This window comes from Perca fluviatilis, chromosome 13, assembly GCF_010015445.1.
Source record: "Perca fluviatilis chromosome 13, GENO_Pfluv_1.0, whole genome shotgun sequence".
Taxonomy (NCBI): domain Eukaryota; kingdom Metazoa; phylum Chordata; class Actinopteri; order Perciformes; family Percidae; genus Perca; species Perca fluviatilis.
This window is the reverse complement of record NC_053124.1, coordinates 38,312,116-38,336,954: the sequence shown is the minus strand read 5'-3', so window position 1 is coordinate 38,336,954 and position 24,839 is coordinate 38,312,116.

Sequence of the window (24,839 nt, the reverse complement as noted above, 5' to 3'; positions counted from 1 at the left end):
CTTCCAGAACGTCTGGAGGTAAATCTGAAACACAGACAGACATTTATTAATATAAATCTTAATGATACCCCTAAAATACCTCATGCCTCCACTGTGCTCCGGCTGTAAAAGCTGTGCCGGTCCGTCTGAGAAAAGCTCCGAGCTGGAAGGTAAGATAACTCGCTGCCCCATTTAGAGAGGTAGAGGCTCTGCTCAGTTTCATGCTAGGTTTGGGCTGGTGTAAAAATGTTCTAACCAGTTTGATATCAAACTGATATGATACTGTTTGACATAAACCAGTCTGTGATTCACTCAACATCCTTTGATCTTAACTATTAGTCAAAATAATTCATAATTTCTGCCTATTTAACTCAAAAACTAGGTATAATGTCATTTAAATTAGGTTTATTGACCATGAATTTAAAGCAAAACGTTTAAAAAGTGTCAAAGGCATAAAAAAAAAAAGAAAAGAAAAAGAGTCATAAATGCTCAAGAAAACACTAGAAATTAAATTTCACTTTTACCTGGATGGACAACAAGTTCATGGTGGAAGGGAAGACAACACAAGGGTTAAGATGTGCGTGATACGTCGGTAATATTCAGGATTTAGAAGCATTCTTTGGAGATGCAGTGTTTCCTCTATGTTGATTTTATAGTGGCGGCCCGCCACGGAAAAATTTCTTCCGCCACGCTATCAGAAATAGGGCAGACGCACAATAGTTGCGCTTGTCTTTTAAATGATCCTGCCGACATAATGCACCCCCTGTTGGCTGCCGCTCACATTGCAATTAGTAGTACTATTATAGTACAAGTAGAACTATTCAGAGGTTATTGGACCCGTCCAGTTTAACAACCAGTAGAACTATTCAGAGGTTATTGGACCCGTCCAGTTTAACAAGTAGAACTATTCAGAGGTTATTGGGCCCGTCCAGTTTAACAACCAGTAGAACTATTCAGAAGTTATTGGACCCGTCCAGTTTAACAAGTAGAACTATTGAGAGGTTATTGGGCCCGTCCAGTTTAACAAGTAGAACTATTGAGAGGTTATTGGGCCCATCCAGTTTAACAACCAGTAGAACTATTCAGAGGTTATTGGGCCCGTCCAGTTTAACAACCAGTACAACTATTCAGAGGTTATTGGACCCGTCCAGTTTAACAAGTAGAACTATTGAGAGGTTATTGGGCCCGTCCAGTTTAACAACAAGTAGAACTATTCAGAGGTTATTGGGCCCGTCCAGTTTAACAAGTAGAACTATTCAGAGGTTATTGGGCCCGTCCAGCTTAACAACCAGTAGAACTATTCAGAGGTTATTGGACCCGTCCAGTTTAACAAGTAGAACTATTCAGAGGTTATTGGGCCCGTCCAGTTTAACAACAAGTAGAACTATTCAGAGGTTATTGGGCCCGTCCAGTTTAACAACCAGTAGAACTATTCAGAGGTTATTGGACCCGTCCAGTTTAACAAGTAGAACTATTCAGAGGTTATTGGGCCCGTCCAGTTTAACAACAAGTAGAACTATTCAGAGGTTATTGGGCCCGTCCAGTTTAACAAGTAGAACTATTCAGAGGTTATTGGGCCCGTCCAGCTTAACAACCAGTAGAACTATTCAGAGGTTATTGGACCCGTCCAGTTTAACAAGTAGAACTATTCAGAGGTTATTGGGCCCGTCCAGTTTAACAACCAGTAGAACTATTCAGAGGTTATTGGGCCCGTCCAGTTTAACAACAAGTAGAACTATTCAGAGGTTCCTGGACCCGGCCAGTTTAACAACAAGTAGAACTATTCAGAGGTTATTGGACCCCGTCCAGTTTAACAACAAGTAGAACTATTCAGAGGTTATTGGACCCGTCCAGTTTAACAACAAGTAGAACTATTCAGAGGTTACTGGACCCGTCCAGTTTAACAACAAGTAGAACTATTCGAGGTAGGGCCTCGTCCAGTTAACAACAAGTAGAACTATTCAGAGGTTCCTGGACCCGTCCAGTTTAACAACAAGTAGAACTATTCAGAGGTTCCTGGACCCGTCCAGTTTAACAACAAGTAGAACTATTCAGAGGTTATTGGACCCGTCCAGTTTAACAAGTAGAACTATTGAGAGGTTATTGGGCCCGTCCAGTTTAACAACCAGTAGAACTATTCAGAGGTTATTGGGCCCGTCCAGTTTAACAACAAGTAGAACTATTCAGAGGTTCCTGGACCCGTCCAGTTTAACAACAAGTAGAACTATTCAGAGGTTATTGGACCCGTCCAGTTTAACAACAAGTAGAACTATTCAGAGGTTATTGGACCCGTCCAGTTTAACAACAAGTAGAACTATTCAGAGGTTATTGGGCCCGTCCAGTTTAACAAGTAGAACTATTGAGAGGTTATTGGGCCCGTCCAGTTTAACAACCAGTAGAACTATTCAGAGGTTATTGGGCCCGTCCAGTTTAACAACAAGTAGAACTATTCAGAGGTTCCTGGACCCGTCCAGTTTAACAACAAGTAGAACTATTCAGAGGTTATTGGGCCCGGCCCAGTTTCAACAACCAGTAGAACTATTGAGAGGTTACTGGGTCCGGCCCAGTTTAACAACAAGTAGAACTATTCAGAGGTTATTGGACCCGGTCACAGTTTAACAACAAGTAGAACTATTCAGAGGTTATTGGACCCGTCCAGTTTAACAACAAGTAGAACTATTCAGAGGTTCCTGGACCCGTCCAGTTTAACAACAAGTAGAACTATTCAGAGGTTATTGGGCCCGTCCAGTTTAACAACAAGTAGAACTATTCAGAGGTTATTGGGCCCGTCCAGTTTAACAACCAGTAGAACTATTGAGAGGTTATTGGGCCCGTCCAGTTTAACAACCAGTAGAACTATTCAGAGGTTATTGGGCCCGTCCAGTTTAACAACAAGTAGAACTATTCAGAGGTTCCTGGACCCGTCCAGTTTAACAACAAGTAGAACTATTCAGAGGTTATTGGGCCCGTCCAGTTTAACAACAAGTAGAACTATTCAGAGGTTATTGGACCCGTCCAGTTTAACAACAAGTAGAACTATTCAGAGGTTATTGGGCCCGTCCAGTTTAACTCCACATACTGTTGTGTTGATGGAGTTTATTGTCAAAACGTTCGCTTTCTTCCCAGTCGACTATTAAACGACCAGCTCCACCAAAAAAGTCACCACAGGAGATGGCTTTGAAATGCAGACACTAAAATCAAGGTAAGAAATAAATAACTAAGGCTAACATTACAAAAAACATTAACAGGCTAGCTAGCTAACTGTTAGATCTCACGACGTGACTTTTTGCCTGAAGACTAGAAAAAGGCGTTCAGGTAGTGTGTTGTTAGGCTGGCTACAGTAAATCATAGGCTCCTGTCTAAAATATTTTCAATGTAACGGCTCAATATCTAAATGATTTCAACAATGTGGATGAGGTCGTTATAATTGGATGGCCTGCAGCTTCAAGGACAATTTGTTTGGATACAAGCGTTACATTTTGGAAGATAGACGGGATTGTGAACAGCGATGCCCGGGCTGCGCACGCACACACACACACAGCAGAGATGTGTTACAACACGCAGCACATGCACTTGACTGGGAAAGATACCGCTACGCTCGTTACTGTAAGTAGGCTACAATAAAACGTATCAATACCCACTCACCTGTCTACAGGCTTACACATGTAGGATGCAAGCAATATATTTCATCTGATCTGTCTGGGCGCAGTCCACTCTCGTCCACCGCGCTGTTCACACAAACACAGCTCTTCTCTACTCTGAATAGCGAATTTTGACAAACAAGCTAAAACGAAAGCTGTCAGTTTGTAGTCTAATTGTTTATCTTAGTTTGCCTCAAATCTTGAAATTTGGACAAATTATTGTAAACTTAACTGCTGGCTAAACTAACAATCCTCTGCTTGAGCATTTATGGATGTATTATAAGACCAAAACAAACCAACGTGGCTACTTAATATGCATGTGAATGACGCAATCTTTATGTTCACCTCTTCATTCTTGATGATGATGCTGATTGTATTCTGGCCCTCATGACCCCTGACCTAGGACTAGGTATAAATTAAGTAAATGTTCCCAATGATATGGTATTAGGCCTGCTGTTCGGACAGATCTGCCTCCACTGCTAAAAAAAAATCAAAAAGGAAACACTGAGACTTATACAACACATTCAGAACGTGCATCTCCACCAGGGCTGTGTTCACACGCTCCAACACGTCCTCCACCGCTGGGAAACTTAAAAAAAACATCCTGTTTTACACGGCTGCATGTAAACAGGAACATCAGAGGATAAATTCTAGGTTACTATAAAAAACTTCTAAACCTGAGCTGCAAAATACAGAACTGAAGCCCACGTGGAGACTTTTTTATGATTTGATGTTTGTAAAGTCAGTTAATCAAAAAAATATATATATATATATATATATATATATATATATATATATATATAAAGTGTCTCAATATAACTCTTCTTATGATTTGATACTATAAATACAATTGAATTGAATATGTTTGAGCCTGAATCAGAGGAAGAATCTGATGTAGAGGAGCAACTAGTGTGTTCAGTAAACAATGACTTTATAATGTATTTAACAATATATAAATAAAAGGTCACATTACCTTTTGCTACATGCCATACGTCGTAGGGGTTGGTGATTTTAGGTTCTCTCAGGGACTTTGGGAACTGAGGGTGACGATCGGTGAGAATACAGTCCAACTTCACACCACTTCCATGTAGGAAGTCTAAAGTTCTTATTAGACCCTCCTTCTCCATGTAGCTCCCCCCCACCTCGCTGCTCTGTGTAGAAAGAGAGACACACATACAATAGGTATCCATTAACCTTTTTCCATTCTGTATCAAAACTGGGGATTATGTATACAAATTTTTCTGACCATTTTGACCATACTGTATGTATAACATTGATAAGACAGATAAGGCTCGTAAGGGGTTCTAATGACACTGTTGTCAGTACTACTGCATATGCATGTGATCTATTGCGTTAGTCCTAATGATTTCAAATACCTGCACCAGCTGTATGTCTGCGATTTCATTGGTCTGCACATCCATCATTGTGTAGCTCCCATACTTTGCAGAATGTCCTAGAATGGAACAGATTTTACGGGTTTAGTCAATAGCAATAACACCTCACCTGAAATCTATGGTATAATGCATACACATTCAAACAGAAAGAAAAACCTGGTACCTGGTGAGTCTGCTCGCATATCACCCCCGAGAACGACACTGTTTGCCTCACTGAGGATTTTAAGCTTTTGGGTTTGCCGTTCGGTCCGGCTGTGGATTATAGACGGTTCCAGGTATGTCCTGGCATGTCTTCTGAAGGCAGCATAAGTACGTGTTATCAGCTGCATTGCCTCAAACATCTATACAAGAATTAAAAGTGAATTAGTTGTGAAGTGAAGGTTAGACAAACACATTCTGCAGGGGACAATGATCACGGTACCTTTTTCAGCTTCGAAAAAGAAACTCCACAAAAGTAAATGGCAGCAGACCGCTGAAGGTTGCCCACAGGTGTGCTCCCAATAACTGGCTGACTCTTCCACTGTCTGAAGAACTGGCAGTGAGGGCATAGCTGGTCAACAGCTAGGAAGGACCCTCTTCTGCGTGGCAGGACCTTACAGACCCTTATGCACACAGGGCAGGTCTCGAACAGGCTGAGGAGGCATTGCTCAAAAACTATGTATTTTGCATCATACGAGGACACTGGTGATGTACTACAAGAGATAATAAAGAAAAAACAACATTGTCCATCTCAGTCAAAAATCAACTGCACAATCTGACAACAGTCACAATGTACTGTATGTAAATAACACTGCTGCATTGGGAGAGTTGTAACTTTACTTACAAAAGCTGAGATGATTTCTGTCTCCGTTGTAACTGACTGAGGATCAGCGCCTGCAGGGAAACCTCCTCCAGCTCCTCCTCCTCCTCACATTCAAGCCCAGGTCTCTTTGCTGGCCTCAGACCCTTCAAAGGAGATGAAGATAATGGCCCAGAGACTGGCGGAGCCGTTGGTTCCTGACCGCCCCACTCTGGCCGCACAGCACGTTGCCTGTATGCCTAAAAGGGGAGGGGGGGAGGGGGAGGGACTATTTTAGTGGGGTGTCTTATGGATTGCTTAGTGCCTAAGGACAATGTACTGCTGTGATACAATAGCACAAGTAAATGAAAATGCATCTTCAACACACAATTTACTATTCAGTCAGATCTTTTGTTATAAACCCATTCATACCTATTGACTAGGGTTGGGCATCGAGAACCGATTCCTACTTGGAATAGTTTCAAAAATTACGATTCCATCGGAATTGTTTGGAGGATTTGGTTTCAAATCTGATCATGGGTTCCAAATTTAACATGCGCAAGTTTGGGTTTCTGTAGCAGCCAGGCGCTTGTTGTGTTGCAGCCGTGGAGCTCAGTAAGCAGCGCTCTAGTGTGGCTTTATTTTACATTGAAAAAGCCCCGTCAAACTGCAACCCACCTTTGAATCAAAATAAAACTTTCCTCTTATTTGTGAAATAAGCATGTGACCCGTTTCAACTCCACCACTCAAAGAATCGGAATCAGAATCGTTAATATCCAAACGATGCCCATCCCTACTATTGACCAAATAATGTTCACCAGCCTCCCCCACAAAAGGTAATGCAATTATCAGACCAATCAGTGATAATACAGATGAATAGTTCTATTCATACTATAAATAGTTTGTTAATTTGTTGTGAATGGCTCACAATAATAAAGTACCCAGTCATCATGGTAAACATACTTGGATAACACTGCTCTGCTAAATGCTACCCAGTCATAATGCTACACATGTTTGGAGAACACAAACACCATGAGAGGTCTGGTTTTGTAAGAAGAATTAGAAGGGTTACCTTTGCTTCGTAGGTGAGGTCTCAGTGTCATATAAGACAGTTGTGTCCCACGAGAAGCCACGCTTGGAGCATCTGTTTGGCATGCTGCGTGTTTCCTGTGTCGTTCTTGTGATGTACTCTGAAATTAAAAAACAAAACGTGCAAATAAATCTATTGTATCTACACAACACTGTTTTCAACAGATTGACTAGTTATCATTTGAAATGATAACGTTGTTAGTAGTGCTGTCAGCATACTTTTTTTTTTTTTGGAATGGCATTAATTGCATGCCGCCATTTATTAATTTATTTTACACTTCACTCGGCTTCGCATCATGCCTAACAGGCTACTATTTTGACCCTTTGCTGCACCTTTACTTATCAAGCTGCCATACTTCCTCCTAACACATCCTCCTGCTGCAGGCTGCAGCATGATGGAGAAATGCAGCAGCAACACGATTCTGAATGGAGCTTTTTATTTTCCAAAACTCCCAGATGGCTCGTAGACAAGTCGAAAGCCACATGCACATTGTGTAAAGCCGAATTAAAATATCACGAAGCACGTCAAGCTGGAGCTACCACCTACGATCTAAGCATAGTCCAGTTAACGGGACTCAGGCTGATGCTAGTGGGCTCAGGCAAAGCACTGTTTTGGAGAGAGTGCTACTCACCGACCTGTGGATGAAACCAAATCCAAAATAATTACTACATCTCTTGCAAAATGGGACCTGTCAGCATCGTAGAAGACTCGGGTCTTAAAGACGTACTACGGTTGGCATGTTCTGACCCGTCTCATTGCCGTCGAGGGGCCCAGCAGCCCCACCCACACCCAGCCTGAACTCCACGGAGAAAGCAGCCACACTGGAACTGCTGCAGACGCTGTCTCATGAACCGGTGATCACTGGACGTCAGGGAGTAGTCAGAATTATTTAGAAGTTACTAAACACGATATTGACTCTGGTAAGGATAGAGATTTTTAGTTTTTTTAGTTAGGTACTTGGAGGAATTGTGCAATAATGACAGATTCACACATTTTTCTTTTGTTTACAGTAAATAACCCTTGTGTTGTCCTTCGGGTCCCAGTGACCCAAAGGACAACACAAGGATTATGTACTTCCCTTTACTTTGTTGAGAATTGCTCTCTAAACAAGGGTTAATACAGCACCTTAGTTCTTGTTTGTACAGCATTTTGGTCAGCTTAAACTGTGTTTAAATGTGTTCTAGAAATAAACTTTACTTACTTACTTTACTTTGTTGAGAATTGCTCTCTAAACCCTGTTTCTTGTAAAGGGAAGTACATAATCCTTGTGTTGTCCTTCGGGTCACTGGGACCCGAAGGACAACACAAGGGTTAAATAATAAACAAATACAAATCTTAAAGTCAAGTTCATAAAGTCACTTTCTTTGCATTCATTTGATTCCCAATCAAGATACACTGGTAAGAATAATATGTACTTAAAAACAGTTCTGAAATGCAAAATACTACAAATTTAATCATGTGATAAAACATGTGATTAATCACAATTAACTATAGAAATTCAGCGATTAATCGCGATTAAAAACAAATTAATTGTTTGACAGCCCTAGTTGTTAGTTGTTTCCACTTCTGTTGTCGAAGCCAATGGGGTCGACTTGTAACGTTACAGCTTAACAACCAAACGATCTTGATTCTACGGAGCCCCCCTGGGGTCAGCTGAGAGAAAAAACTAAACCGTGCGCACAGAATAAAGATCTGTAAAGTTAGAAAGATATTCACAGATTCAAACTTCCCGGATCAATCACTATAGCGAAATTATATTTTTGATATATTGATATTACTTACCTCAATTATAACTTGTCTCCTGCTATTTGTACTACAGCACTTACTTTAAAAAAAAAAAACGTTTTGGAGACACTACCTTATTTAATCATTAAATTAATAAATATTTTTGTGATGGTGTTTTAGTCCCTAAGCGCCGCCGGCAGCTCGTAGAGACCACTGTTATTTCTCCAGGTTGGAGGACGGCTCGTTTTGAAGAAGATGAGTTTGTAGCTCGTTGTTAAGCCTACTACGGTAGGAAAGATGTGTCATTTGTGATTTAATATCATTTCGCTATAGAGTAATTGATCCCGGAAGCAAAATTACGAATCCCACTCACGAATGGCCACGCCAAGACCCGCCCTACGAAGCAGCTTGATTGGTTGGGGTTAGGCATTTCACCTCGAGTGGTTAATTCACCTCGAGTGGTTAATTCACCTCGAGTGGTTAATTCACCTCGAGTGGTTAATTCACCTCGAGTGGTTAATTCACCTCGAGTGGTTAATTCACCTCGAGTGGTTAAAGTTAGGGTTAAAACCCTAAAACGTTAGGGTTAGGGGATTGTTCAGGAGATAGGACCTGAACAAATGGGGTTACGTTACCTTAGGCCGGATGCGTCACGTGAGCGTGTTAGCTGCGTGGCGTGGCCGTTTATATTTCGGCTCCCATGTTAACAGGTTAGAGCTTACACACTGCCTGCGTCGAAAATGCGTGCCTGTTAGCGTGTTGGAAGCATTTCCAGGCAACATAGAATAGGAAAAGATGTTTATATGTCGTTTAGACACGAATACATATTAATAAATGACATGTTGATGTTTGAAAGTCTCGAGGTTTTGATATAAATGCAGATATATAAATGTAATAAAAAATAAATAAAAATTTATTTTCTAATGTGTCACCTGTCAATACAGAAGGAAATATTCTGGAGCCTATTTTGCCGTCAATACTGCCGACATTGTCTTTGCTGTAATCAGATCAGTAGATATTAGGGGTGGTACGGTTCATGAAATAACATCTGAACCGTTCGGTCCGCTAGTCTCGGTTCGGAGCGTGTGTGTGCCGCACGGTTCGGCGCATGCACAATGTAGCCTCGTGCCCGCCAGGTGCCCGTATGTGACCACCGTAGGGCTGTGTGCGATTGAAGAAATTCTTAGTCAACTAACACTCATTCAATCATATCGACTAATGGATTAGTTGATTTAATCGACAGATCTGTAAATCTTAGTTTCTCCACAAAGAGTCATGTTAAGGCACCACTTTAATTCTTGTGTTTACCAGAGACGTGCTCGTACGTTTCTTGGAAATAAGTCATTCAGCATGAAAAAAGCATAAAACATGACTAATTGACTGAAGAAATCTAAGAGGACCAAAATGACCGATTAGTCGACTAATCGACTAAGAGGGAGCAGCCCTAGACCTCAGACAGTGTGAAAAGAAGAGGTGTGGACAAGTTACCAACAAAACGTCCAGCAAAAGACCATGCAAAACATTTCAGGCCGTCCTGTAAACATTTTAACATCAGTGTACGCTGTAACGTTTTTTCACTCTAAAGTCGCTGAAGCGGCTGCAGTTTAAATCCTGTCGGGTCTCTGCAGCGGGCGGGGCTGCTCAGTTCTCCCCGCGACTGACGCGCGCACACACAAACATGGTGGATGCAGGAAAAAACGGAGATGAGATGTACAGGAGGACCTGACAGCTACGCTCGTTATTGTAAGTGCAATGATAAGCAGGGCTCCAGACTGTGACCAAATGGTCGCATTTTGCGACCAAAATTTGCGAGTGTGCGACTGAATTTTACATCCAGTCGCACATGTGCGACCAGCAAATTTTTTTTTACAAGTTAAACGTTGAAATTTCGGTACAAGCTTATCTGTCCTCTCTGAAAATTGACAGAGAGCTCCGACACAAACACACACACGCAGAGCTGCAGACGACACAAACTACGTCGGCTCTGCAGTTTTGTTGAAGTCACGGTGAGTCACGAAAATGCCGATAATGTTGTTTCAAGTGTGGTTACAGTTTTTCATAACTTCACGCAGACAGCATTTGCTGCAATATGATATTAATGGCGAGGCGAAAGCAGTCGCGGTGCTGTTGACGTTACACTTCCTCGGAGACGAGCAGCAGGCACAAGGAGTGGTTTCTGTGCCCTGATGACTGACTGACAGGCTGATGTTCTAAGGCAAGGCAACTTGATTTCTACAGCAGCTTTCAGCAACAAGGCAATTCAAAGTGCTTTACATGAAACATTAAAGAGCAATTAAAAACGGTCATGATGAAAATACAACAGGCTAAAAAATATACAAATACAATAATAAACAAAATAAATAAATATATATATATTTTTTTTTTTTACTGTCATGACAGCGATGGGGCTGTCAGTTTACCTTATATGTTGCATCTTCAAAAGTGACACTGAATTTGAAACAGTCATTTCTGCATCTATTATCAAAGTATTTATTAGTAATACAGTGGAAATTAGTAGAAATGTGAATTAGGACTGCACAATTAATTGAATTTTAATCACGATCACGATTTTGGCTTCCCACGATCAAATTTGCGTGATCGAGCGATATTTAAAATGCGTCATTCCGTTCATAAAACGCTCCTTATCAGAGTTGTTGAAAAGCCAATCTAGCGCTCCATAAACCACTGTCTGATCACATGTCTCCATGAGCCAATCAGAGCTGTTCCCTGCACCGCGCAGCTTAGTTTCTAGATGTAGACAGTCACAGAGGACAGAGTAACGGGAGGAAAACTCCACAACAGGTAGCAGTCGGTCATCATAAGCCGGTCACCATGTTTACCAGTTTACCAGTAAACGCAACGTTTTGTCCCGGCTGTGTTGTTTCTCCGACAACAGCAGTGACCAGTGCTAGTTTGGGTCTTTTATAGGGCTGGGTACCGAACGTCGATACTTTTATGGTATCGAAAAAAATATTCCAATCCTATGAGTATCGAAAAATTCTTTATCTTTCGGTGCCAAATTTCGGTTCCAAAAGCATCTTAGCGTGTAAGCGCAAGCTTATCTGTCCTCTCTGCATACTGACACAGAGCGGAGCTCCGACCGACCGACACACACACACACACACACACACACACACACACACACACACACACACACACACACACACACACACACACACACACACACACACACACACACACACACACAAAAACACACCAAAAAACAAACCCAAGCGAAACTGTCTGCAGTCTTGTTGAAGTCACAGAGAGTCACGGTTGGTTTCTAGTGTGGTAACAGTTTTTTAAAACTTCATGGAGACAGCGTTTGCTGCGATATGATATTGATGGCGAGCCGAAAGCGGTGGCGGTGCTGTTGACGTTCCACTTCCTCTTACAAGCAGCCACAACGGTGGTTTCTCTGCCCTGATGACTGACTGACAGGCTGTCACTTTTATTAATGTTACTCTGAGTGAGCAGTTTTACCAGATTTTTTTTAATTTTGATAACTGTTTTGATTCACAATTAAGGTGGAAATAAAAGCTTTGTGTTTAATGTATTTTTGTTGATGTTGAAATGGATTTTAAAACATATGGTATCGAAAAAAGTATCGTTAGGAATCGGTATCGAAACTGAGGTATCGAAATTGGCACCGGATCGAAAGATTCTGAACGATACCCAGCCCTAGTCTTTTAGCTCATAGCTTTAGCAGCAGACTGTTTGACGTCCCGCAGGTGAAATACAGTCACACTACACCGTTTAGCTGTCAGCATTTAGCTGTGTTTTATCCAGTTACTACTGTGGCTAACGGTAGGCTAACGTTACGCTGCGTCAGACACGCAGGGCTTAAAGTGAAAAAGAATCCTGAAACTTTTTTTTTTAACTCATTAAAGTGAATTTGACTGGCAAAACATTTAAAGTCCTTCTGACATTACACAATAATAAACATAATTTTTCAAAACTAAAAAGTTCGATACATTTTTACGTCTTCCAACCATATGTTAAATTAAGAGTCAATGTAGATTTACATATTGCAATAACATAATAATCCTACAATGAATCATTGTGAAAACTAAACTTTCTAGATGTGTTGTTACTTTGGCCAGGTCATCATCAAAAAAGCTAATTAGTACATTCATGATTTTGTCCATGTTGATATTAGCTGTTTTATTTACATTTATTAAATATGTTGCATTGTTTATCTTTTCATATAGCTAGACGTCTAGACTCTGGGACAAGACCGTTATGTTTAAATACCTGCCATGTTGAGTCCAGACAGACAGCTTTGTTAAGGTAGTTTGGGCTTCAGATAGCTTTTACACAGTGGCCATCATTAATGACAAATCATGTTCTGCTATGAACGTGCACACACATATTGTTTGTATCACGGTCGGTCAGTAAAGGAACAGTCTTAACGGTAGCGGTCGTTGCCGGTAACGTACTCGTATGACAGAGTACACGGACCGAGGCTTTGTGACTAGCATCTAATGACTAGCACGCCCTGTCTTACCGCTGCTGCCGTACGGTCTCTTCCTTCAACATGCGCTGCTGAAGCCCCCGGCTCCCTCAGTTTGAGGCACCAAGTGCTGAACGGCTTCCTGTCTCCACCCTTTTCCTCTCGTCCTCTATTCAGCGCATCAAAACAAATGCCATGTGGACTTTTTAATGTATTTAATTTTCTAAAATAGTCAAACGCCAGAAATCGGGGACCAGGCCCAGCGTTAGTTAGAGCCGCGTTCCTCTCATATGATTGGTAGGTGAAATCAATTGACTCGAAAATAATAAACCTCATGTAAGTTCACATAAAACTTGGGAACGCTGTTGCTTGTCAGCTGCGTGGCGTTTTCTATGTCTTTACACACCACAAACGTGCTGCTGCTAGCCTTGTCTGGACACATGGATGTTTCCCATTAATAAGATGAAATACCATGTTAAACATAAATATATACTGATCTGATTACAGCAAAGACAACGTCGGCAGTATTGACGGCAAAATATGGGGCACGTATGATTCTACTCAGCTTCAGTTAGCTATCTTGCTGAAAAAGAAGAAAAAAACACTGACAAAGAAACATGCATGTGAACTGTAGATTTACATGACAACCACTGATGGGCAGTAACGTAATCTGTTACTGTAATCCGATTACTTTTTCAAGTAACGAGTAAAGTAAGGGATTACAATTGCAAAAACAGTAATTAGATTACTGTTACTTCCCCGTAAGCAGGCTGCGTTACTGCGTTAACTTAACCGTGATTTTGTTTCGTGAGACTGTGTCGTGAGTGACGATGACGTACGAGCGCCGCGACGTCAGCGGTAAACACCGACATGTGTAGTGTTGAACAAGAGACAACATGGGGCGCGGGACAGAGCAGGACCATGCAGCGTTTAATGCTCGGAAGTACCGACAGTACTTTGAGTTTGACTCGGTTAAAGGTGACAGAAACATCAGCGTCCGCTGTACACTCTGCGTGGGAAGAAAACTTTTATCTACAGCGAAAAATTCCACTTCAAATCAGAGCGAGCACCTAGCAAGCCGGCACAGGGATGTGGAGCTAACTGGAAAAAAAAACCTGAACCCCCAACTGGCATGACCGCTGCGGCTACATCCAGCTCTACCGGGCGAACCTCCGAGGGCCCCCCCCCCTCCTGCTAAACGGGTGCAACAGACTCAAAGCGACGACAGGACTTAGTGCCGCTGAACTGAAGCAGCTCGCCGCTGGCTATGTTGTCGAGGACATGCTGCCAATTTCCACTGTTGACTCTGAATCGTTCCGAAGCATGTTTTTGAAAAGTAACTTAGTAAAGTAACTAGTACAGTAACTAATTACTTTTGAAAATAAGTAATCAGTAAAGTAACTGGATTACTTTCTTGGAGAAGTAATCAGTAACTAATTACTATTTCCAAGTAACTTGACCAACACAGGTTATTTGACAAGGTTATTTATTCGAATGAAACACAGTCAGGAAAATGAAATAACGTTAGCCCCATTGCCAATAAAGTCAGTCATCACATGTTCTACCTATGCTAGATACAGCTAGGATACGTTAGCATTGCTAATAAGCGCTAGCGACATAAACCATACTTACAGTTTGCGGTGGTGACGACCACACGGTCGGAACAGTCCCTCTTTTCAGGAACAGCAGCTTAGCATATCCTGCTTTAAACTGTCCAAGGTTTTCAAAGCTGTCTTTGGTGAAATGCTTCGAGCAAATGAATAACTGAGAGTCGAACTTGACAGGGATCTTCTTATAGAGAAACATCAGCCATGCCCGTCGAGTGTCTGGTTCCTTGGGGAGACTATGAGAGTCTCCATCCCCTGTACAGCCTGGAACACTGCAGTTACGACCGTGGCTCATTGTTTAGTATCCTTGAAAAACTTCCAAACTTTCTTCTTTGTGATTCCCGTGGAGCAGCGCGCAGGAAATACAACAACACGTTAGCTTAGCAGGAGCTAGCTGCAAACCTTATCTTTAGCACCGACTCTCTTCTACATTAAACGCGTTTCCGGTCGGAGAAAGAAAACCAACCTGCTCTGAGTAGCTTCGTGTAGCTTTTAAAACCACATCCAGCAGTTTGTGACCTTTCTTTCTTCTTAAGAAACTAAACACCGGCGCGTTTTACTCCGCCGTCCTCACCACGACGTGACACACAAACAGTTAACGTTAGTTCCGGGGACGGACGGTATTACGTGTCGTACCAACAACTTCCGGTCAGATGTTTGTCAAAGCCGGTCTACGGAAAGCCGTTAGTTCTATATCTATGGCCGTTCCACTCCCTATTCAGACCCATTGTACCAAATTTGGTTGCAGTTCCACCAGAGTTCCACTGGGGGTGATCGCGGTCCAGTGCTAAATGAATGGGACTCTATGGAGCCAGATGCTAAATGAATGGGAGTCTATGGAGCTAGACGGCTAAATGAATGGGAGTCTATGGAGCTAGACGGCTAAATGAATGGGACTCTATGGAGCTAGACGGCTAAATGAATGGGACTCTATGGAGCTAGACAGCTAAATGAATGGGACTCTATGGAGCTAGACGGCTAAATGAATGGGACTCTATGGAGCTAGATGCTAAATGAATGGGACTCTATGGAGCTAGATGCTAAATGAATGGGACTCTATGGAGCTAGACGGCTAAATGAATGGGACTCTATGGAGCTAGACGGCTAAATGAATGGGACTCTATGGAGCTAGATGCTAAATGAATGGGACTCTATGGAGCTAGATGCTAAATGAATGGGACTCTATGGAGCTAGATGCTAAATGAATGGGACTCTATGGAGCTAGACAGCTAAATGAATGGGACTCTATGGAGCTAGACGGCTAAATGAATGGGACTTGTTCTCAACGACAATCAGGCGAAAGAGACAAAGTCTCTTTCGCCTGATTGTCGTTGAGAAACCTCAGATTTGATTGTAGTTTTTGCAAGTTCAACATGGATTATAGGTCGAAAGTTGAATGAACGAGTACTTATGTCCTTTTGATTTCTTACAGGTTGAGTCGTTGTAGCCCATAACACGCTAGCATTCTGCTAATGAATGCTGATTGGTCAGTGAAGGAGTGATTACGATCAGAGATCCCGCTTGACGGCATCTGAAGCAGAGCCTGAATGTCAGAGTGAATATTTCGGCGTGGTCTTTAAAACATTAGCAAACTTCTTTCTAGCACATGTATTAACCAATGGTATTAACAGGGAGAGTCTAACCTATCAGCTGTGTTGTATTAACAGAGAGACTAACCTATCAGCTGTGTTGTATTAACAGAGAGACTAACCTATCAGCTGTGTTGTTGATGCCTCGAGAGAAAAAAAGGAAGCGACTCAGAGCTTGCCGTAAAGCAGTATCTCTGGCCGTATATGTGTATGACGTCATTAACATTTTAAAAGGCTTTTTAGAACAAAAAAAAACGACTTTAAAAAAATCTAACACCCAGCAGTGTGTATTTTATTTGCCTCCCCTTTCAAATGCAACATTCAAATTACTAGACAAAAAATTATATCCTGAGAAAAGTGGGTTTTGAGGGGTATAGCTCCATAGAGTCCCATTCATTCTGCACTGGCCTGTGAGCGCCCCCTATATGGAACTCTGGTGGAACTGCAACCAGTTCAGAAGCCGGAAGTAACGAGGGAACTTCTTCCTATATTAGAAATTCTTTGTGTTTGTTTACTAATGTAACCGAGGGTTTCTTCTGTTGCCTAGACTCAGGTTTGACTATAAAATAAAGAAACACGGGTCTCCAATGCCGGAACAGAGACGGCACTGCACGTCTCACTTTATTCAACCACAACACAGGCAATACTACTTATCCACTTCCGCTTTTCACAATAAAAGCTCTATGATTTATCCTCTTAACCCTCCTGTTGTCCTCGGGTCAAATTTGAACCATTTTCAAAGTTTCTGTTTCAGAAATATAGGTTACTTAGTTAGTGTGCATCTTGCACACTACTTTGCACTATTACCTTTTGCACTTTACATCCCACTCCATGTGTACTTGTTTTGATATTATTTGTATATTTGTATATTATGTTGCTATGTGCCTATATGTATATTGTTGTCTCTATTGTACAGAATGTGTAAAACCAAACCAAAAATAACATGGATGGTTCCATACAACGCTTTTTGTAAGTAAAATGAAGGATTGGATCATTACTCTCATTGAATTGTGGAGGTTTTATTCAACTTTATAGACTTTGAAAAGAAATTGAAATGGTTTCAAAACAGTTTCCTGACTAAACGTTGACATATACCAGTCTGGGATCCACTCCACATCCTCTGATTTTAATTGTTAGTCAAAATAATTCATAAATTGTGCTTTTTTTTTTAACTCAGAAAGTAGGTATAAGTTAATATTAATGAGGTTTATTGACCATGAATTCCAGAAATAAGTGTACCACTAGTGGTAATAGGTTGGAATGAAGTTGGCTAAGAAGATGTAACACAGAATGGGGTGATAATTTATACTTTACAGACCAAACAGAAGGAGGACAACACAAGGGTTAACCTTCAACTGAGAGGTAACACATTAAAATACCTTACACTTAAACAACATTTAAATAAATAATGTTACAGCTGTAACACTGCTAGAATCAGATATCTAGTTAAAATAGATAAATAGATATATAGATAGAATGATTTTTATTGATCCCCAAAAAACGGGAAATTCCAGTGTTGCAGCAGCAAAATATCAGACATGCAGCATACATACAGAATATACATACAGAATATTACATACAGAATATACATGAAATAATAGGATACAAAAAGTAATAAAGTATCTCTATCTATCTATGAAATAATAATAGGATAGAATACAAGAACAAATCATTTTAAATATATACAAGTTGAGAACAAAAATTTACAACTGTTTAAATAGTATTGATAAGCTGTAGATAAACCTATTGTGCAAGGTGCAATTAGTGCAGTTGTGATGTCCATGAGTCTTATCTCACACTCAGTGATGAAGTGTTAAAAACTTTGATTGCCTGGAGCAGGAATGATTTCTCGGAGCGGTCCGTGCGACATCGAAGCTGTCGGAGCCTCTTAGAGAAGGTGCTCCTCTGTTGGACCAGTGGGGGGTGGAGAGGGTGGTCGGGGTTATCCATCAGTAAGAGAATGGATACATGAACACATTATTTCATTAAGGAAATGATGGAATAGTAACTTGATCCATTGATTGATTTTGACTGTGTTTTCTGCTATAGAGTTGTGGGGTTGCATATTGAGAAACAACTGATTGACAAGACTTTGATAATTGTTATTAAAGATGTAAAAGCAAAGATCCTCTAAACTAAAGATAGCCTATTTCAAGCAGGGCCAATGGTATGAAACGGTGCACACTTCCTGTCTCCTAAAGGGGTGTGGCCTCGTTTGTAGTACGTGTAGTGAACGTCATATGGATGGATGAAAAGTTATATTTGAATAATTTATTTTAGTGTCAGAATGTTCTGGAGGTATGTGGCTTGTTGAAGAACGGCTCCAATATTTCCTTTGATGACTACGGGCAAAAGGATCAAAATCTGTGTTCACGTTCACTTAGAATAGAATAGATCTTTATTGTCATTGTTTAGCACCTCTCAATAATGACAGTTAAATCAATCACAGACAAACAGAAATATAATATTTAAATAGTAAAATATAACAATCAAGATAAATAAACATGATGAGGAGGCAATATATACATATTGTTATTGCACTTCCAGTTTTGGGGTATATTTCCCCGTCGCGGGAATAATAAAGCATTTTGAATCTTGATCTGCCCGCTCACATGTAGCTCTCTGTGGGTAGGACCATATATGAAGCGTGTGCGGAGACCACAGCGACTTTCTAAGTTTCTTAACGTACAGCGACGCTTCCACACAATGCTTCTGTTCATGGAGTCATGCGAATCAGCAGCACCGAGACCTGACAGGGTGAATATGACAGTAATAACCGGTTTTAAAGGGGTGATAGAATGATTATATAGGGTATTTCACACTGTTCCTTAAGGTCTCCTAATAGGCTATGTAACATTGGTTGGGCTGAAAATGGCCCGAATGCCATTCTATGGGCCCTAATGCATCCCTGTGTTTTGGCCCTATTTGGAATGAGAGCTTTTCTTCCAAATATGGTATGCTCATGAATATTTAGATGAGCTGCACGCTGATTGGTTGAGCAAACCACATACACATAAAGTGGAGACGAGACAGCAGGTCTCATATTTCAGTCTGCAGAGACAGCTGCAGAGACAGCAGCAGCCCCGCTGCACAGAAAACACAGAAAACGTCCAGAAAGTGACAGAGAGAGCCCGCTGAGCTGTTACAGCGCGCCGGTACTTTGTCTCCGGTGAAGAGTCTCATTTTGGATGATCTGGATATTCAGGGTCTCATGGCAGAGTTTATCAGCTGAACTCCAGAGCGCAAATCTACATTTGGTGTACCAAAATCATCAAAACGTCTTACATCTCTGCGTCTTTTTCCTGCCACCGTACAGGCCCAGATGGCTGCCTATATTTAGCCTAGTATGATTGTGATTTATGTATGCCTATTATAAAGAAACTAATAGTCTGTAACTTTTTAGAATTTGTCACATACTGTCGAAAAAGAAAGATATTTGCATAGTCAGTTACTTTGTGGCCTTTTTTTGGCTGTTATGCGGTTCATGAACATTGAATCTACTTGTGGTTGTTTTAAAATAAACTAGAAACTAATCTAGAAAACTGATCCTGGTGCGTCAAGCTTGTTTTAACAGACATTTTGATTATGCATGTATTACTAATAATGTATAATTTACATTGGCTGCACTACATTTTAGTTTACATTCACGCATTCACACAGATATTTAGATATGTCTACTTTTATCATCGCTGCTTTTTGGAGTTGGCTGTGCAGTAGGCCCTATGTTGGGATATAGTCTGGAGTTGGCTGTGCAGTAGACCCTATGTTGGGGTATAGTCTGGAGTTGGCTGTGCAGTAGACCCTATGTTGGGGTATAGTCTTTAAAAGGAGACAGAGGTAGAGTGGTCTGCAGAATACAGAGCCTGTGTAATAGTATCTTTAGACTTTACATGGACGCTAAATGTTTCTAACGTTAGCGGTCTTATGACCCACTGCCGCTGGGTCTAATGTTAGTGGTCTGCTGACCCACTGCTGCTGGGTAAGTAAGTAAGTACATTTTATTTATACAGCGCTTTTCACAGACAAGGTCACAAAGTGCTTTACAACGTGCATAGACAATAAAAACATGGTAAAAATAGTCAATAGAATAAAATACAAAATACAACAGAAACAATTATCAAATAAATAAAAGAAATAGGCTACCCAAAAGCTAGCCTGAACAAGTGAGTCTTCACTTGTCCCTTAAAACAGTCCACATTCTCAGCAAACCTAATGCTGGTAGGTAGAGCGTTCCAGAGTCTGGGTGCCATAGCCTCAAAGGCTCTATCCCCACATGTCTTCAGACGAGTGTGTGGCGTGGATAGCAGATTTTGATTGACAGACCTGAGAGACTGGGAAGGGGTGTGTAAGTGAATTATGTTGGCAAGATAATCAGGGGTCTGACCATGTAGAGCCCTATAGGTTATGGTGAGAATTTTGAATTGGATCCTGTAGGTTACAGGAAGCCAGTGAAGGGAGTAGAGTAAAGGGGTGATATGGGTGCGCCTGTTTGATCTAGTAAGAAGCCTAGCAGCAGTGTTTTGAATGGATTGCAGGTGGTGAAGGACAGATTTATTGAGTGAGGAGAAAAGTGAATTGCAATAGTCAATACGGGAGGAAATGAAGGCATGGATGAGCATCTCCAGTTCTAACTGAGAGACCACAGCCCTTAATTTGCTAATATTGCGTAAGTGAAAAAAACTGGATTTGGTCAATGATTTGATGTGAGTTACAAAAGATAGGGATTTGTCAAATGTCACCCCAAGGTTCCTTTGACTGGGCCGGATCGCAGATGACAAAGGCCCAATGTTCTGCTTGATCAGAAGAATAGCACTGTCTGGCGCTATGATTAAAACCTCAGTCTTATCTGGGTTCAGCTGCAAAAAGCTTTCAGCCATCCAGTTGTTTATGGCGTCTATGCAATCTAGTAAGCTTGGCTGTATCATTTTGCCTAAAAGTAAAATGGAGCTGTATGTCATCTGCATAGAAATGATAAGAAATGTTAAAATTGCGAATAATCTGGCCTAGAGGCAACATATATAAAATGAATAATATTGGGCCCAACACTGAACCCTGTGGAACACCACAAGACAGGGGAGATGATGCAGAATGGCAATCCTCAATAGAGACATCAAAAGTTCTATCTGAGAGATAGGATGCAAACCAGTCCAAGGCCACACCTGATATGCCCACCCATTCATGTAATCTCCTAATCATGATATGGTGGTCGACTGTATCGAAGGCAGAACTGAGGTCTAAAAGTGCTAACAGTGAGCATAGACCTACATCTGAGGCCATCTGAAGGTCATTATGGACTCTCACCACGGCCGTCTCAGTGGAATGTCCCTTCCTATAGCCTGACTGAAATTTTTCATATATCTCCAAATTCTCTAAAACAGCTGTAAGTTGATTAGCCACAGCCTTTTCGAGAATTTTGGACAACAATGGCAGCTTTGAAATGGGGCGATAGTTTTTTAACACTGTTGGGTCCAAATTAGGCTTCTTTAATATATGTTGGATAGTGGCATGTTTAAAATAGGACAGGACACAGCCTGTGGCCAATGAGGAGTTGACCATAGCGACTATACTAAGGCCAATGGCAGGAAGTACTTTTGAAAATAATGAGGGTGGCATTATATCCAGTTGACAAAAGGACATTTTCATTTTCTTGGTCAGGTTTAGCAACTCCTGGAGGCTGATTGGTTGGAAAGATTCAATGGTAATAGCCCTAGGTGAAGAAAGGCAGTCTACTTGAAGGTGTGGCCTAGGCTGAATATTTGATCTAATAGACTCTACCTTATCAATAAAAAATGATAGCAGCCTATTACTGTCATCTTGCGAGCATATTGTTGTCACAATGGCAGGAGGAGAGACAATATTATTTATAGTAGCAAATAAAACCTTGGGGTTTCTCTTGGAAGAAGAGATTAAATTAGAAAAATAGGCCGACCTGGAATTCTTAACTAAATTATTAAAATCCTGCATAAGCTCCTTAAGATGCATACGGTGTACTTCAAGCCCAGTGGATTTCCACAGGCGTTCAGTCCTACGGCACCTCCTCCTTAGACAACGCACATCGTCCGTCATCCAAGGCGAGGCGTTACAAATAGGCTTAGATTTTAACTTTAAAGGAGCCACTTCGTCCAACACAGGAGAGCAGAGGTCATTAAAAGATTGCATTAAGAGCTCAACATCATTATTACCCATAGAATTAAAATCACAGCCAAACCAGGAGATAAATTGCTCAACAGTTGTTAGAGTAATAATGCGGCGACATGTCAAACGTTTCCGGCAGGGGGGATCAGCAATGGTTGAGAGATTAAAAAAGATACACTTGTGGTCACTAATCAACATGTCCTCACAGCATATAGAATTAACCTCCAGACCTAGTATGAAAACAAGGTCTAATGTATGACCACCAGCATGTGTGGGCCCGTGAACATGCTGCTTTAGATTGTGTGAGTCAATCAGTGTGCAGGTTTAAATCCCCAACTATTAATAACTTTTCAAATTTAATAACAGATGACATAAAGTCTGTGAACTCAGACAAAAACTGCCCAGCAGGACAAGGGGGGCGATAAATAAGAATGCAATAGAACAGCTTTATCTGACCAAATCTAGTGATTTGCAGTTCAAAAGAGGAGAAAGTTTCCACGCTCACCAGCTGACAAGGATAGATTTCTCCATACTATGGCAAGTCCTCCACCGCGGCCAGACAGACGCGGGGATCCGATAAACGAGCAGTCAACAGAACACAGCTCATTTAGATGAATAAACTCTGAATTACATTGCCAGTTTTCTGTCAGAAATAAAAAGTTTTGACTTACAAACAGGTCATTCAGAACATGCGCCTTGTTCGCCACAGAGCGGGCATTTAACAAGCACATATTCACAGATGTGATAACTGAATCTTCACAGGTAGAAGAGGATGTGCACTCGATAATGCTGAGCATAGGCAAGCCAAGACGATCCCGGCCAAAGTGTAGGGGAGGTGGATCCCTGTACAGCTTCTAATGTTAGCGGTCTGCTGACCCACTGCCGCTGGGTCTAATATTAGCGGTCTGCTGCCCCGTTGTCACTGGGTCTAACTGTTCCTCCTCATTCCCTCCGGGAACGTCACCCGAGCTGCGTCAGGAGGCTCTCCTCCCAGCGAGCTTCGACACAGTTTACAGCCCCACATATGGTCACTGGAAAACTAACAACAATCACCATTTTGTTGTGTACCCATCAAATGACCATGGCAAACCTTTCTATCCATTTTATTTCTATGCGAGGACACCATGAAGACTCCAGAGACTGTTGATATTCACTCCATGCTGATTTATTTGTTACATTTTAACATTCAAACCGAGCATCAACTGACCACCGGCGATAGTCAGTCCAATAGACAACTGAATCTAAGTTTCATATGACTCTCTTCTTGTAAGCGTTTTGGGCGGTGTCATTTACCTTATGTTCGTTACATCTTTAGATGGATCTGAACTGGTGATATTTTTACTTCTAACAGTACTCTCATCTTCCTTTTCTTAGGTATACCTAGGTCGTTGTGACCCAGACAATAACTACTAACGTACATGCTAGTCAACAGATGGTTTACTTCAAATAATTTCACTTTATTTCATCCTGGAGTGTACTCAGCATGTCCTGGTGTACCACACCGGTGATATCAAACGATTATATTTCTTTACTTTATTAGCTTTACCATGGCCTAATTAGTGGCATATGAGACACTACACATTTTGGTGTCACTGATCATATTACCTTGGAACATAGCAATGCACAAGTGAGTTTTTATAGTTTTATACAGATCATAATATGTCCATCTCAGCTTTGCTTCAAAGAGAAAACTCCTCCGCTCTCTGACAGGAAACACCTTGCTAGGCTAACTTCCCTATGATACCTCCATCACATCTGCCTTGTACTCTTAAGAAATGCTTGAAAATTCATGCTTTTTGGTCGTCATACCCAAATTAAAAGTGGTACAGCTCCCATATACACACTCACACAGACACTCTGGGATGTGCCTGACTCTAAATTTTTTGTTACAAGTGTCAGGGTGATTCTAGGCCTTACTGACAGGGTCAAATTGGGTATCAATCGAATTGTCTGCTCATTCGCTAAAAAGGTAGACGGGTCTTGTAGCATTTAAATCTAACCGGCAATTTCCGCTGGATGCGGAACGTCTCCGGAACGTCGACGGAGTCATTAGGTTTCCATTAAAGTCAATCTGTGTATTTCCACAGACTGCGGAACGTCTGCGTCCCGACTCCGTCCCAGTTCCGTCAGTCCGCAGCAGATACGCAGAGCTTCTATTTTTGACGGACGACGGAGAGCTCCGCAGCAATTCAGCACACGGCAGACAGTGCGGGACAGGAAGTCGAGCACAGAAACAAAATAAATATCACGGCGGATCATATTTCCCTGAACTACACCTTGAAAACACAGCTCAGAGTCGTTTCCCCTCTAGTCCTCTGGATGGAAACTAACTGTTGTTGGTTTTGTGGTTCTGTTCTACCTGAATTCGCGAGAACTTGTGGGTCCTCGTGACTACAGCTGTCAGTCACGGCCGCAGCCGTTCCGCAACAAATCCGGACCCGGTGGGTA